General features: G+C 40.0%; 1 protein-coding gene across 2 annotated transcripts in view; it reads left to right on the top strand.

The window, feature by feature from the left end:
- The first annotated feature begins 2,279 nt into the window (after window positions 1-2,279).
- The window catches only part of STON1 (stonin 1), a 51,243-nt gene continuing 40,760 nt past the window's right edge, over window positions 2,280-12,762 (top strand). For both annotated transcript variants that reach the window (XM_087436796.1, XM_087436795.1), the window contains exon 1: window positions 2,280-2,362. The gene's annotated coding sequence lies outside the window, so the exon portion shown is untranslated. The remainder of the gene's footprint in view (window positions 2,363-12,762) is intronic.

The following is a 12,762-nucleotide window of genomic DNA, read 5'->3' as shown; positions in this document are numbered from 1 at the left end:
GGGGTAACACTGAGTCACATAGAAGGGAGAAGGATTGTCCCCTATAAAAGATAAATGGTTTTCAACCAACTGTAGTATTTGGTCTTTAGAAAATTATGGGTCTATTTGCTTTGCAGAAGTGTCCAAGTTTCCAAAAGAGATTTCTTTCACTAGGTGGGCTACCTACTTAATCAAGGCCAGACTGCTTATTCAAAGAAGACAGAATTAAAAAGGTGCACTCAAATTCTACTTAAATGCAATGATAATTGCTGTTTGTCAAGTATATTGTTTCCTGTATGAGTCCCTTCTCCGGGTGTTACCTGTGGCATTTTCTGTGATGGCTGGCCTCCTTAGAAAGCCCACTGGCTGGACACAGGACATAGGAGGTTCAGTTTGGGGCTTCAGCCAGAATGCCTGGGGTCAAAGCACCTCTTTTTCTTCCTTTCCTCTACTTCCTCCTTCCTTTGTCCTTGCTCAGCACCTCTCTCAGCTCCTTACCAGAAGGCTGACTTGGGCCCAGTACCTGTCTTGTTCCACAGAAGAGTCTCAAAAGTTACAAATCAGCCAGTTGACTTTCTATTCTTTAGGCTCCCTCTTGCCCTTCCTCAGCCCTTGACGGTCACCATCACCGGGACAGTACCTGGAGGAGATGGGGAAGACACCCTGTTTGCTTAGGGTGTCTTAAGCATAAAAACAAGTAGAAATTTTATCTGAGAATAAAAGTATCCTCTATAAATCCTGGCTGTGTGATTTCAGGCACTCCTGTGCCCTCTCTGAATGTTTCCTTCCTTCCTCATAGCCCTCAGTGCAGGTTCTTAACACTGGCTGGTGGTTGAATAGGATACTGAAAGTTATCTTTTCCATTTTACCAAGGAACTCCAAGGTCAAAAACAAGACTACACTTGAAAGAGCATTTAAAAGAGAAGCACATTGCTATGCAAACACAAAGTGTTCAATCAGAATTCCCTCATTTCATTTCTACCATCCAGGCATCGCATTTCCAGTTGAGATGTTCACGAGGTCCTCCTAACTCCTCTCCTTGGGCCCAAACCCTCTCTTCCTAGACAGTGCATCTTTCACGCTGTTGAATCAACATTCCTCAATTGCCATTCTGAGTCCACAAGGATTTATTAGGTGCCTACTGTATGCCAGGCCCTGGGAATACAAAGGTGAATAGGACACCCCTTGGATCACAATATTCCTTTGCTTAAAAAATTTCATTGATTTCCTATTTTCTGCTTCACGCTCAGCTCCACCTTCCCATCCGAACATTTCCCACCTCCCCTAAGCCTTCCAGTCTTGCCAGCCTCCAAAGCATCACGTCCCACGGCTTGGAATGCCCTCTTGTCTCCCCTCTGAGTCTATTCAAACGCAGCTCAAGCCTCCCATCCCGGCATTGGGCGTCCCTCCAGGGTAAAAGGCACAAGTGGATATTCTCCTTTCATTCTGACTTGCTACCAGTGAGGCAGCCCCACTTTTGGAAGAGGCTGAGATGCCAAGTGACTTGCCCAGAGTCACCCGCTAGCCAGTGACGGAGTAGGGACTAGAAGCCACCTTCTAACTTCTCTGAAGACAACTCCCCTTCTCCTTCTCTTCAGCACTCTGCAGGCGGCACACAAGAGGCATCTGTAAATATTTACCTTCTGTCCCATCCCTGCAGCTTGGCTCTTCACTAGGCTATCCCGTGTGCTCCTCCTCCTGAGTATTGACTGCCCAGAAAGGTGGGGTTCCATCTTTACCCTTCATCTTCCCTGCGACCAGGGCTGGTCCCACAGGAAGGGAAAAGGAGGCACTTAATAGAGGCTTCAGAAATAACTCTTTAGTTCTCCTAATCACAAGAGAAAACAAAACAAAACAAACTCAATGAAATAACGGGGAAAGCAAGACCACAAAGTCCACAGCCGTGTCCTGTGTGTGTCTTCCCCCCATCATCCCACCACCCAGAGATCTCTGATCTGCCAAGGGTCCCAGCCACCTGCTTCAAGGGGGCGTCCAAACTTAACTCATACCGCCCCCCGCCCCGGGAATTTTGCTGGAGGGATCACCTTCTCCCCATATTAGGGGCTGGAGACTCAAGGGAAGGAACATAACGCCGGAGGGAAGAGAACGGAGAATCAGACATCAGAAAAACTTGGGGGGATCCAGGGCGGGAAAGAAAGAGTGAGGAGAGAAGGGGGGATCTGGCAGGGGACGGAGCAGGGGGTGGGGCAGGGACGGGAGAGTGTGTGTGGAGTTGCCACCCCCTCCCCGCCTCTCCACTCTGGTCGGCTCCGGGCCCTCCCTCTCCTTCCCCCCCCCTCCTCCTCTTTCTCTCCCTCCTCCTCCTGTTTCTCCTCCCAGTGTGGATGGCAGCGGCAAAACTGGAGCCCCAGCCGTGCTGCTCGTGAGTGACCAGCCCCAGGGGACAGTCGGGGAGGCACGGGGAGCCCCCTCTCCAGGGTGGGGCTACCCCCAGTTCGCTGGGAAAGTTTGCGGGCTGGAGCGCAGGCGGTCCCCGGACGCGGGCATCTCCGGAGCTCGCTGGGCGCCCCGCGCGCTGTGCGCCATCTCCCCACACCCGCCCTCGCTGCCCCCAGAGGTGCCCAGGGCCTGCAAGGGGTGGGGGTGGGCCCTGACGGGACTTCCGCGCCGCACCTCAGCTCTGGGGCTGCCGCTGTGACCCGGGTCCGGCTCTAAAGAGAAAGAAAACTCAAACAGCAAAGAAAAGAATCTAGACTCAGTTGCGAGGGCGGGGGCCGAGGGCTCGTACAAACCCGTGCGCGGTCAGGCTCCCCGGACCTGGGTCACCAGCCTCCGTCCTTTATCCCTCTCTCAGTAGCTCTGGATACTCCCTGCCCCCTTAGGACTCTAACTTTCCTTCTTCCTGGCTCCTGTTATTCGTGCTGCTACAACCCCTTTTCCCCCATTCCCGGGGAGGCGCATGTCCCCCAGACTCCGGCTACAGCTGATGTCTCCTGCGCGGTGTCCCCTCCAGCCCTAGAAGGCGATGACCCAGCCTAAGGGGCCACAGTCGCAGGGGCCGCCACACTTGTCCAAACATTTCCTGCAGGAACGACCTTCAGTGGGATTTGGTGTTGGGTCCCCTGGACCCACAAATCGTACCTTGTGGGTCCTAGGGGAAATTAAAATCTATTCCTCTTGAGAACTTTACTATTTCCGTTGGGCATCTTTTTTTTTTCTAACCTCTCCAACTATGCTTTCTTCCAAAAATAATGATACATCATGTAATTAGCCTTTCTAATTCCGAAAGAAACAGGGAAAAATAATAAAGAAAAAGAAGATAGATAAAAAGAGAGCTTGCTAAAAATACTGTGCCGAATCTGATGTTTGGAAAGTAGACTTCATTCCACACTTAACTGTTAGTGGAAGACGGGCGTTCAGCTAGCTTGTTTTCAGACTACCCCAAACAGACCATTACAGCCTCCCCGAGACCAGAGGCTTTAATTTGCCTGACATGAACCGCAGTGTTTTTTGGCGTGCCCAGCTTGGCATACTCACCCTGCCTTTCTCTCCGCCCCCAACTCCAACTTTCTCATAAACAGGAGTTGTGAAAACAAGGCAATGGAAGAGGCTAAAATGAGCAGTACCACAAAGGAAAAAAAAAAAGCCTCACATTTTAATCCTGAGGCAGTTGCTTCAGCTTGACTCTGATTGGGTGGAAGACTGTTTAGTTCATTTGTGTGGTTTTTATGTCGGTTCTCATTACCGTTGAATCAGTGTTTCCATGACAGGCTTTCTGGGTGCTTAGAAGGAACTTGTTAATGCTCACTCAGATGGGTCTGGACAGATCAAGTCTGGAATCTGGAGATTTTTTTTTTTAGAGATTGGTCTGGGTTGATATTGGAAACCTCTGCCAGCTCACTCAGAACTGGAGGGGGCGGGAGTGGAGGTGGGTGGGAGGGTGGGGGGTGGGTGACTGAGCTGGGCTTTGCTTCCACATGACTTAGGAAGACAAAGCTTTCCTAAGGAGTGAGCTGTGTGACTAGGATCTTAAGGGGTATTGAACTTGTATTGTTTTTAGGGAGAACACACTTCTCAAGAACTTGAGCCACTCCTCTTTCTATACAAACAATAAATGTGGTTGTAACAAATGTATTAGATCAGGTTCTGAACAATTGTCCAAACGGCTCAAGGTATTGAACTATTTGGAAATAAAGATTTAAAAAAAATGAATTTCATTGGAAATAAACTCCTGTCTTTTAAAAAGGATGTAATTAATTTTTCTCTGCTGATTCAGTTTGACAGTTCCTCATTAGTATCAATTAGTAAGGAATTACTGTGGTCTCAGAAGGCCATTGATAACAACGTGTTGTGACTTTCATTAGGAAAAAAACCTCAAGTTTTGAACTTGTTTGGCCCTGTTGCTTAGAAAAACAATGCACTTAGATAAAAATCTCCAGTCTCTTCCTCTTCCTGAGAATTTTTAATAGTGTATTTAATGCCCCAGAATTCAACTTTATACTGTTTGGAGAGAAATCGCCTTTCTGCCTTGTTTAGCTTTTCCCACCTCATGGAATCGTGTTAAACTGGGTGGTTTGACATCATTCAGAGGGTTTGCTGTGCAGCCCCAGATAGGACCCTGGGGGCGTAATGAAGGCCAGCAATGTGTCCCCAACCCAAGGAGCAGGTGGTCTGGATGGTGAGATGAAGGCTGCAGCCCCACTTAGCCAATAGAAAGTAGCCAGTTATCATCTGGACGGGTCAGATGGGTTGGAAATACATGAAGTGCGGGGCCTGCATTGAGGAAGGAGGGCAGGGATTATTAAGAAGTAAAATAACCCAAGGGAACGCCATGTGGCCTTTTAAAATCATCTTGTACAAGAATACTGAATTACATAGGACATGCTTAGGGTATAGTGTTAAATTTTAAAAGCAAGTTATGAAATAGAAAGCCCTGTAATCTCACTGTTTGAAAATATATCCAAAAAATATTGGAATTATATGCAATGAAATGGACGGTAGGATGAGAGATGCTTTTCATTTTCTTTGTGCTTGCCTATATTTCTCAACTTTTTTTTACAATAGTAATAGCTAACATTTATTGAGTATAAAGCACAAACATATGGTATTTCATTTTAAAATGCTTTGACGTAAATACTATTATTATTCTCATGATAAAAGATTCAGAAACTAGAATCAGAGGAGTAACTTGCCGAGGTCGCATAACCACTATGGGCTAGAATCAAATCGTGAATTCAGGTCAGTGGCCAAAGTCTATGCATCTCAGTCGCTACTGTCTACCATCTCCCTGTGCATATAGTATTATTATTATTCTTTTAATTACAAGAAAAAACAGAAAAGGGAAGGGAAAGTATTTTGTGCTTTAGCAAGAACTAATATTTTGATTAATTGCAATATGCCTCTGTCTCTCATCTCTCCCATCTCCCATTGTCACTTCTCTTTGGAAGTCCTTGGGAATTGCTCCAGACTTAGCCAGAGGTAGCTCACCTTCCCTTGGGAGCCAGCTATACCCATGAGAATTATTCAGAATTCTTGGGAAGCTTCCCAGCCAGCTTGCAGTTCCTGGAATCCCATGAGATTCTGGAGCAGTCCTGGTAGAAGTCAGGATTTTTAAAGTAGATCAGGCAAATTCTGTTTTCAGAGCTCTGCCATTATGGGCTTTCATTGTTCTTAGCTCTGTCAGGGGAGTGAGATGGGTAGGAAGACCCAGGGAAAGCTCCCAGGCTCCCACTTACTTATGTGTCATATGGAATGTCAGGGTAGGTAGGTCAAGGATTTAGCATGGAACAGGAGAGAAAGAGAAAAGCTTATTGCTTCTCGATGCTTATTACCATGAAAACACAATAATAAACTATTTTTTGGAAGTCTGGCTATGTGGGTGCTCCCATGCATTGGCAAGATGAACCGGTTTAGTGGAGGTGGAAATATTCTGGAGATAACTCTGGGGAAAAATGCCCAGATCCTGTACCACCATGTGCCCCCACAGGCAACCAGGCCTTATGCATCTTCTTCCTGGGATATACCTAAAGATCCCCAGAAGGACAGGCTTTTCTAAAACACCTGATCATTCAAATAACACGCCTTAAGTAGGGCTCTATCTCTTCTGTTCTTCAAGTAAGAGATTTCTGGAAGGCTGATGCTTCCAAATCACCTTGTTGTTGAAAAAAAATTCTAAGAATCAAGCGCCTCTTTCCCAAATTGTCGTACTCAGACCAAAATCCCAGATCATGTATCCATTTAACCATATAAAAAATGTCTTTCTGGTCTCAGTGCCAGGAATAGTTCTTGTGAGCAACTTGTCTGTTTTGTCTTGTGGATGCTGTGAATCCTTTAATTGACGTTTCCCATTTCTTCTTTGGCCAAAAGGAAGCACAGAGCCAACTTAGTGGCCCACAGAAGTATATGATACCCCACTCCTTCCTTCTGAGTTCATTTTTCTTCAAGTCAATGTAAATTTAGAAGTTCTTGCATAAAAGGTCTTTGGTAAACTTTAAAGTATTTATATTCCTGAAAATGTCTTTATTTTGCTCTTACAAATGAGAGTTTGACTAAGTGTAGAATTCTCAGTACTTATTTTCCCTCAGTACATGGAAGATACTACACTATTGACTTTTTGCATCTATTACTACTCAGAGTATCAAGTAACCTTGGGCAAGTTACCTAATTTCTCTCAGTCTCCTTGACTATAAAATAAATAGATAATAGTACCCACCTCAAGGATAAATGTGAGGAGATAACGTATGCAAAAATGTTAGCATAGTGCCTGCCATATAAGGAAGCACACAATAATTGTTAGCTATTACAATTACTTTTATATTTTTTCAGAATTCCTTGGGTTTCTTGGATTTTACTAGTTCATATAAATGTTAGTTTGTCTAATGGCACATGCACAAAAAATTGTGTTTGGATTTTTGTTGCAATTGCGTTCAATTTATATTCCAGGAGAGCTGATACCTTTACAGTATTGGGTCTTCTCATCTTCTCTTTTTATTCAGGTGCATGATGATTGGTGATTTCCTCTATAAATGTTGTACGCAACTTTTGCTGTATTTATTTCCTATAGGTTTTGTTGATATTTTAAGTATCTTTTTTCTTATTATATTTTCAAATTGGTTATTTGCTGGCCCATAGAAACATTCCTGATTATTGAATTTTGATCTTGTGTTTAGCATTCCAGCTGACTTCTCTTATTAATTCTAAGAATGTGTAGGTAGATATTCTTGAATTTTCTAGGTAGGCAATCCCAAAATAATAATTTATCTTTTCTTTTTCATTCCTTATGACTCATATCTTTTCCTTGTCTTATTGCATTGGGTAGACCCTCCAGTACGATATTTAATAGTAACAGTGATGGTGGGCATCCTTGTCTTCTTACTGTCTTTAATGAGTGCTCTTAAAGTTTCTCCATTAAGCATGAAGTTTGCTTAAGGTTTTGGTAGATGTTCTTTATTAAATTAGGAACTTTCCCTCTATTAATACGGTTTAACAAGTTAAAAATTTTATCATGACTGAGTATTGATTTTATATAATGCCTTAATGTTTTCATGTAAGTTATACGAGATGATCATATATTTTTCTTTCTATTATAATGTGATAAATAATATGAGTATATTTAATTATGTTGAGACATACTTGCATATATATACATATTTAGATATGTTCTTTTATTGCATGGGATGTCATTTGCCAGTATTTTATTTAGGATTTTTGCAAATGTTCATAAGTGAAACAATTGGTCTATAATTTTCTTTTTTTAAAATATTGTTCTTATATTGTTTGGTATCGAGTTCCTATTAGCCCCCTAAAATAAGTTGGGCAGCTTTTCCTCTTTCTTATATATTTTTCTTAAACAGTTTATAAGAGATAAAGAGTATCTGTTAAAAGTTGGGCAAAATTCATTGTAAAATTATCTGAACTGCTTATACAGGATATGTATATGAAGTTTTTGGCAATTCAATTCCATTAATGATTATTGATGAACTTAGGTTTTCTATTTCTTTTTGTTCCAGTTTTGATAATTTGTTTAGATGGTCCATTTCGTGTGTTCATGATTTATTAGCATAAATTTATTCATAATTTTCTTTCATGGTTTTTATAAATATTGACTATATCTTAAGTTATGTTCCCTTTTTCATTCTTAATATTGTTTATTTGTGCCCTCTCTTTTTTCTTAATTAACATAGAGGTCTACTTAATTAGTCTTTTGATGTAAACAGCTTCTTTCTTATCTATACGTTTTGGTTTTCATTTCTTCTTTTCTTATTTGTATTATTTCTTCTTTCCATTTCTAGCTACTTGAGTTGACATCTAGCTTATTTATTTTTTTTCAATAAATGCATTTTAAACCTATATAGTTGCCTCTACAGACTGTTTTAGCCACATCATACAAGTTTTGATATGTGTACTTTCATTACCACTTGGCTCTAAATATTTTGTACTTCTGTTATTTCCTTTTTACCCTATGAATTTATTTACTTTTCCATTTTCAACTTTTTAAAAAAATATTTTTTTACTTTGCTTGAAGTATTGTTCTTTCTAATTTAGTTGCATTATGAAAAGACAGCATGGTCCGTATAATAGCAGTTCTTTGATAAGACTTCTTTTGTGGCCAATTACATAAACGATTTTTCCAAATATTTTTTGTGTGCTTTAAAAGAAAAATATATTCCTACTTGATGGATGCAGAATTCTATATCAATATAATAGGTCAAACTTATTAACTGTGTTTTTCAAAGTTCTTATGTCCTTCCGAGTTTCTTTTTTGCTTGCTTTCTGAGTTCTGTTGAGTTTTGGAGAAAAGAATATTAAAATATTCTACTCTTATTGTGGATTTGTCAGTTTCTCCTTGTAATCCATTAGTGATTATGCAAGTTCATGATTGTTATTTCTTCTGGGTGAATTTATTATGTTATGTAGTATCCTCGTTTGTTTCTATTAATGCTTCTGGCCTATCTATTTTGTGTGATATTAATATTGCTATATCTATTTCCTCTTGGTTACTATTTTCCTTGTATGTCTTTGTTTATCCTTTTATATTAACTTCTCTTTATAATTTTACTTTAGATGTGAATCTTAGAAACAGCATTTATATATAGCTTCATTTTCTTTTTTATTATAACCTGAAAATCTGTCTTTTTAATAATTGAGTTTAAACTTTTACATTCTTTGTAATTATATATATATTTAACCTCTTTCTGTCCCCTTAAGTTCTTGAGTGTCCTATTTACCATTTTTTTGTTGCTTCTTTTATTCCTCTTTTCATCATTTTCTTTAGATTGATCAAGTTTTATATATTCCTACTTTTTTTCTGTCAACTGTTTTGAAAGACAAATTCTATTTGTATTCTTTTAGTCATTATCCTTAAATTTTTAAATGTGCATTCATTTAACAAAGTCTAAAGTTAATTAATTTATTTTCCTCTCAACAATGCAGTGGCCTTAGATGGCTTTAAATCTAATCTGCCCCTTTTCCCATCTTCCTGGTAACTGTGGTCTAGTGGTTTAGTCCCACATCGTGTATAATCCTCCCCTCAACCCCTGCAATTAGTCATTATTATTGTTTTTTCCACTTTTCTTTCTTTCTTTTTTTACAGTCAAAAGTTATTTAACTTTACCAGTTTCTTTTTTCAACATTGCCTCTTGCATAATGTTCCTTACTTCTGTGTTCATTTTCTTCATGCTGATCACTTTTTCAGTGAAGGTCTGGAGTTGTAATACTCTCAGTCTTGTGGGTATTTTTTGTTTTGTTTTGTTCTGAAAATGTCTTTATTTCATGTCACTCTTGAAAGAGAATTTATCAAAGTATAGAATTCTAAGTAGATATCTTCCCTCAGCATTTTGTAAGATATAATTCTACTGTCTTCTTGCCTCAATTGTTCCTTATGAGAAATCTCTTTTCAGTCTCTCATTCTTTTGTAGGAAATCTATTTTCTCGCTTGGAGACTTTCTGATCTTTTTGTCTTTCATGTTCCGCGTTTTCATTATGATGTGTCCAGGGATAGTCTATTTTTATATATTCTACTTGGAATTCAGTGTGTTCCTTTAATCGGAAGACTCATCTCTGTTTTCGTAGCTAAAGGTTTCTCAGTTGTTTTCTCTACAAATTTATTTTAAAATAATGATTGAGCACTTACCGTGTCAGGAATGCTTCTAGGTGCTAAAGATGTAGGAATGAACATAAGAGACAAAAGCTCCTGCCCTCATATTGAGTCCCTCACACTTTCTAGTCTTACTTTTCGGAACACCCATTAGGCAAATGTTGAACCTTCTGATTTTATCTTCTATGTCTTCTACGTCTGAAATTTCTCTTTTTTGTTATACATCTTTTTATCTCTCAATTGTATTCTGAGTGATTTTATCAGTTCTATTTTCCAATTTATTAATTTTTCTTCAACTGCATTTAGTCTACTGTTCAACCCATCCATTGGTTTATTTTTTTTAATTTAATGTCTATAATTTTTTATTTCTACAATTTCTATTTGGTACTTGATATCTTCCTTTTTTTTTAATATGATCTCTTATAATTTCTAATCCTTTTTGTATCTCTTTCAGCATTTTAAATATACTTTTAGATTATTTGTTATCTCCACTTTTGACTTTTCTTTGTGATGATTCATTTCCTCTTGTCTTTTACATCTTCATCAGAAGTTGTTTTCCATAGAAATCCTATATACCTCAGATTGTTAGCACAACCTTATGAAGCAATTTCACAGTTGCTTCTTCTGGTGCCCTTTGGGTTTTACCCATTCCAAACTAGCCTTTGTGTTAATTTCTTGGCATATAGTCCCTGTACTACCTGAAAGTATGCACTTAAACCTTTTTCCTGCGTTGTGGGGCAAGCCTGGATTTCACATTTTTTAAATCACTCATTTTCTACTCTTTGCCCAAGCAGATGACAAACTTTCTTGTGGTTGCTTCAGATTGGCCAATGTTTCTCTATACCTGTTTCACCTGTGAGGCAGCCCTTTATGACCTCCAGCTTTCTGTAAGTGCTTCATTAACAGCTCCTGGCATAGGGCCGCCAGCACCTGGACTGCCCTCATTGCATGCATGCCATTAAAATCTCAGTCCCGAGCCATTCAGGCCTCTAACTGGTCTGGATTGTTCCATGAGTCCCTTGGCTTCAGCTCTCACTCATTGATCTAACTTTAATTTCCCTCTTTATTTCTGGTACCTGGAGATTTCTATTTTATCTATATTTTATATAATGTTTTTGTAATATTTTTGTTCATGTTTTGAAGTGTTTGGATTGGAAAGGGTAATTTCTTGTGTCAACCCAATCCACCATATTGACTGAGGATTTTAACTACTAATTCTAACGTTTATTTTATTTTGTTATATGTAAAGTAGAATACAAGTAAGTAGATGCATATACATTAGCCCCTGGATGTGAAATATGCCGCTGCTGAGTGAATGCAGCAGAGAAGAGGCCATGAAAGTACTGTGTGCTACCACCACCATCACAGGGGGACTCTGCACCCTTGGTGAAGTGTCTTGCTCTCTATCTGGCCACATGTTCTCAGTCCAGAGAGATCTGAATTTCCCAAACACATTGTTCCAGTCCCCAAATTCTGTGTTTTACATTCTCTATAGTAGATTAAAACCTTCTCATGACCAACCAGCATCCTAACTCGCATCCATGTTGAAAGGAAAAGACTCTGTAGAGAGGTTCCTGTTCCTTGTGGTCATGGCGATGATGTTCTCTCTCTGCTGGGCATGTGTATTCACTTGTGTCTCTAACAGTGCAGAGAGGTTTACATTGAATGATTGATTCTTTACTTGTGGCTGACAGCATCTCTGGGAATGTTGATCAGTATGGTTGGAGCCTGTTTACAATATTTAAAGAAATCTATACAAACATATCTTTCCCATACCCTCCCAATAAACCCTATTCTTTAAAGGAAACCAAACTGGCAGTCGTCCTTGGCCTTCTCCTCTGGCCCTCACATCAACCCTATGTGATAATGGAAAAGAAATGGACTTTGGAGTCAGGCAGATCTGGGTTTGAATCTAAGCTTTGCCACTAAGTAGATGTGTGGCTATCTTAGTGTGTTCAGGCTGCTATAACAAAGTACCACAGACTGGGTGGCTTATAAAAAACAGAAATTGATTTCTCACAGTTCTGGAGGCCAGAAGTCCAAGATGAGGGTGCTGGCATCATTCTGGTGAGGACCCTCTTCTGAGTTGCAGACAGCCACCTTTTCTCTCTGTGCTCACACAGTGGAAGGGGTGAGCTAGCCCTCTTCGGCCTCTTTTTATAAGGGCTCTAATCCCATTCATGAGGGCTCCACCCTCATGACCTAATCACCTCCTAAAGGCCCCACCTCCTAATACCATCACCTTGGGAGGTAGGATTTCACTGTATGAATTTTGGGGGGACACAAACATTCAAACTTATAGGCCTTAACAAGTTATTTAACATTTCTGAGGCTAAGTTTCCTACTCTATAAAACCACAATAATAAAATATACCTCAAAAAGTTGTTCTGAAGATTAAGTGAGATAACAGCAAATAATATGGACCACGTGCTTGGCATATGTTAATGCTCACAAATGTTAGCCTCCTCCCATCATCTCTCCTCCCCTGCTCTTTTTCTTTCAAACCAGGATTGTGTTTCAGAAGGTCTAATCAGAGAGACTTCTGGGGAGCAGCCATGGGTACACCTAATATCTTACATTTTCTTAGTAATCAATTTAGATTTCTCTTGGATGAATTTCCTTAAACCTTTCGACCACCATTTTGATTTTGCATCTGTATCAGCTCTTAGTAGCCCTGGCAGCCTATTGATCAATCTTTCTATAGAATAACTGTTATTACTTAAGAA

Source organism: Ceratotherium simum, chromosome 11 (assembly GCF_057802395.1).
Source record: "Ceratotherium simum simum isolate JZ-2026a chromosome 11, ASM5780239v1, whole genome shotgun sequence".
Classification (NCBI taxonomy): domain Eukaryota; kingdom Metazoa; phylum Chordata; class Mammalia; order Perissodactyla; family Rhinocerotidae; genus Ceratotherium; species Ceratotherium simum.
Note: the sequence above shows the minus strand (reverse complement) of the source record. Positions and strands in the feature narration are given on the sequence as shown.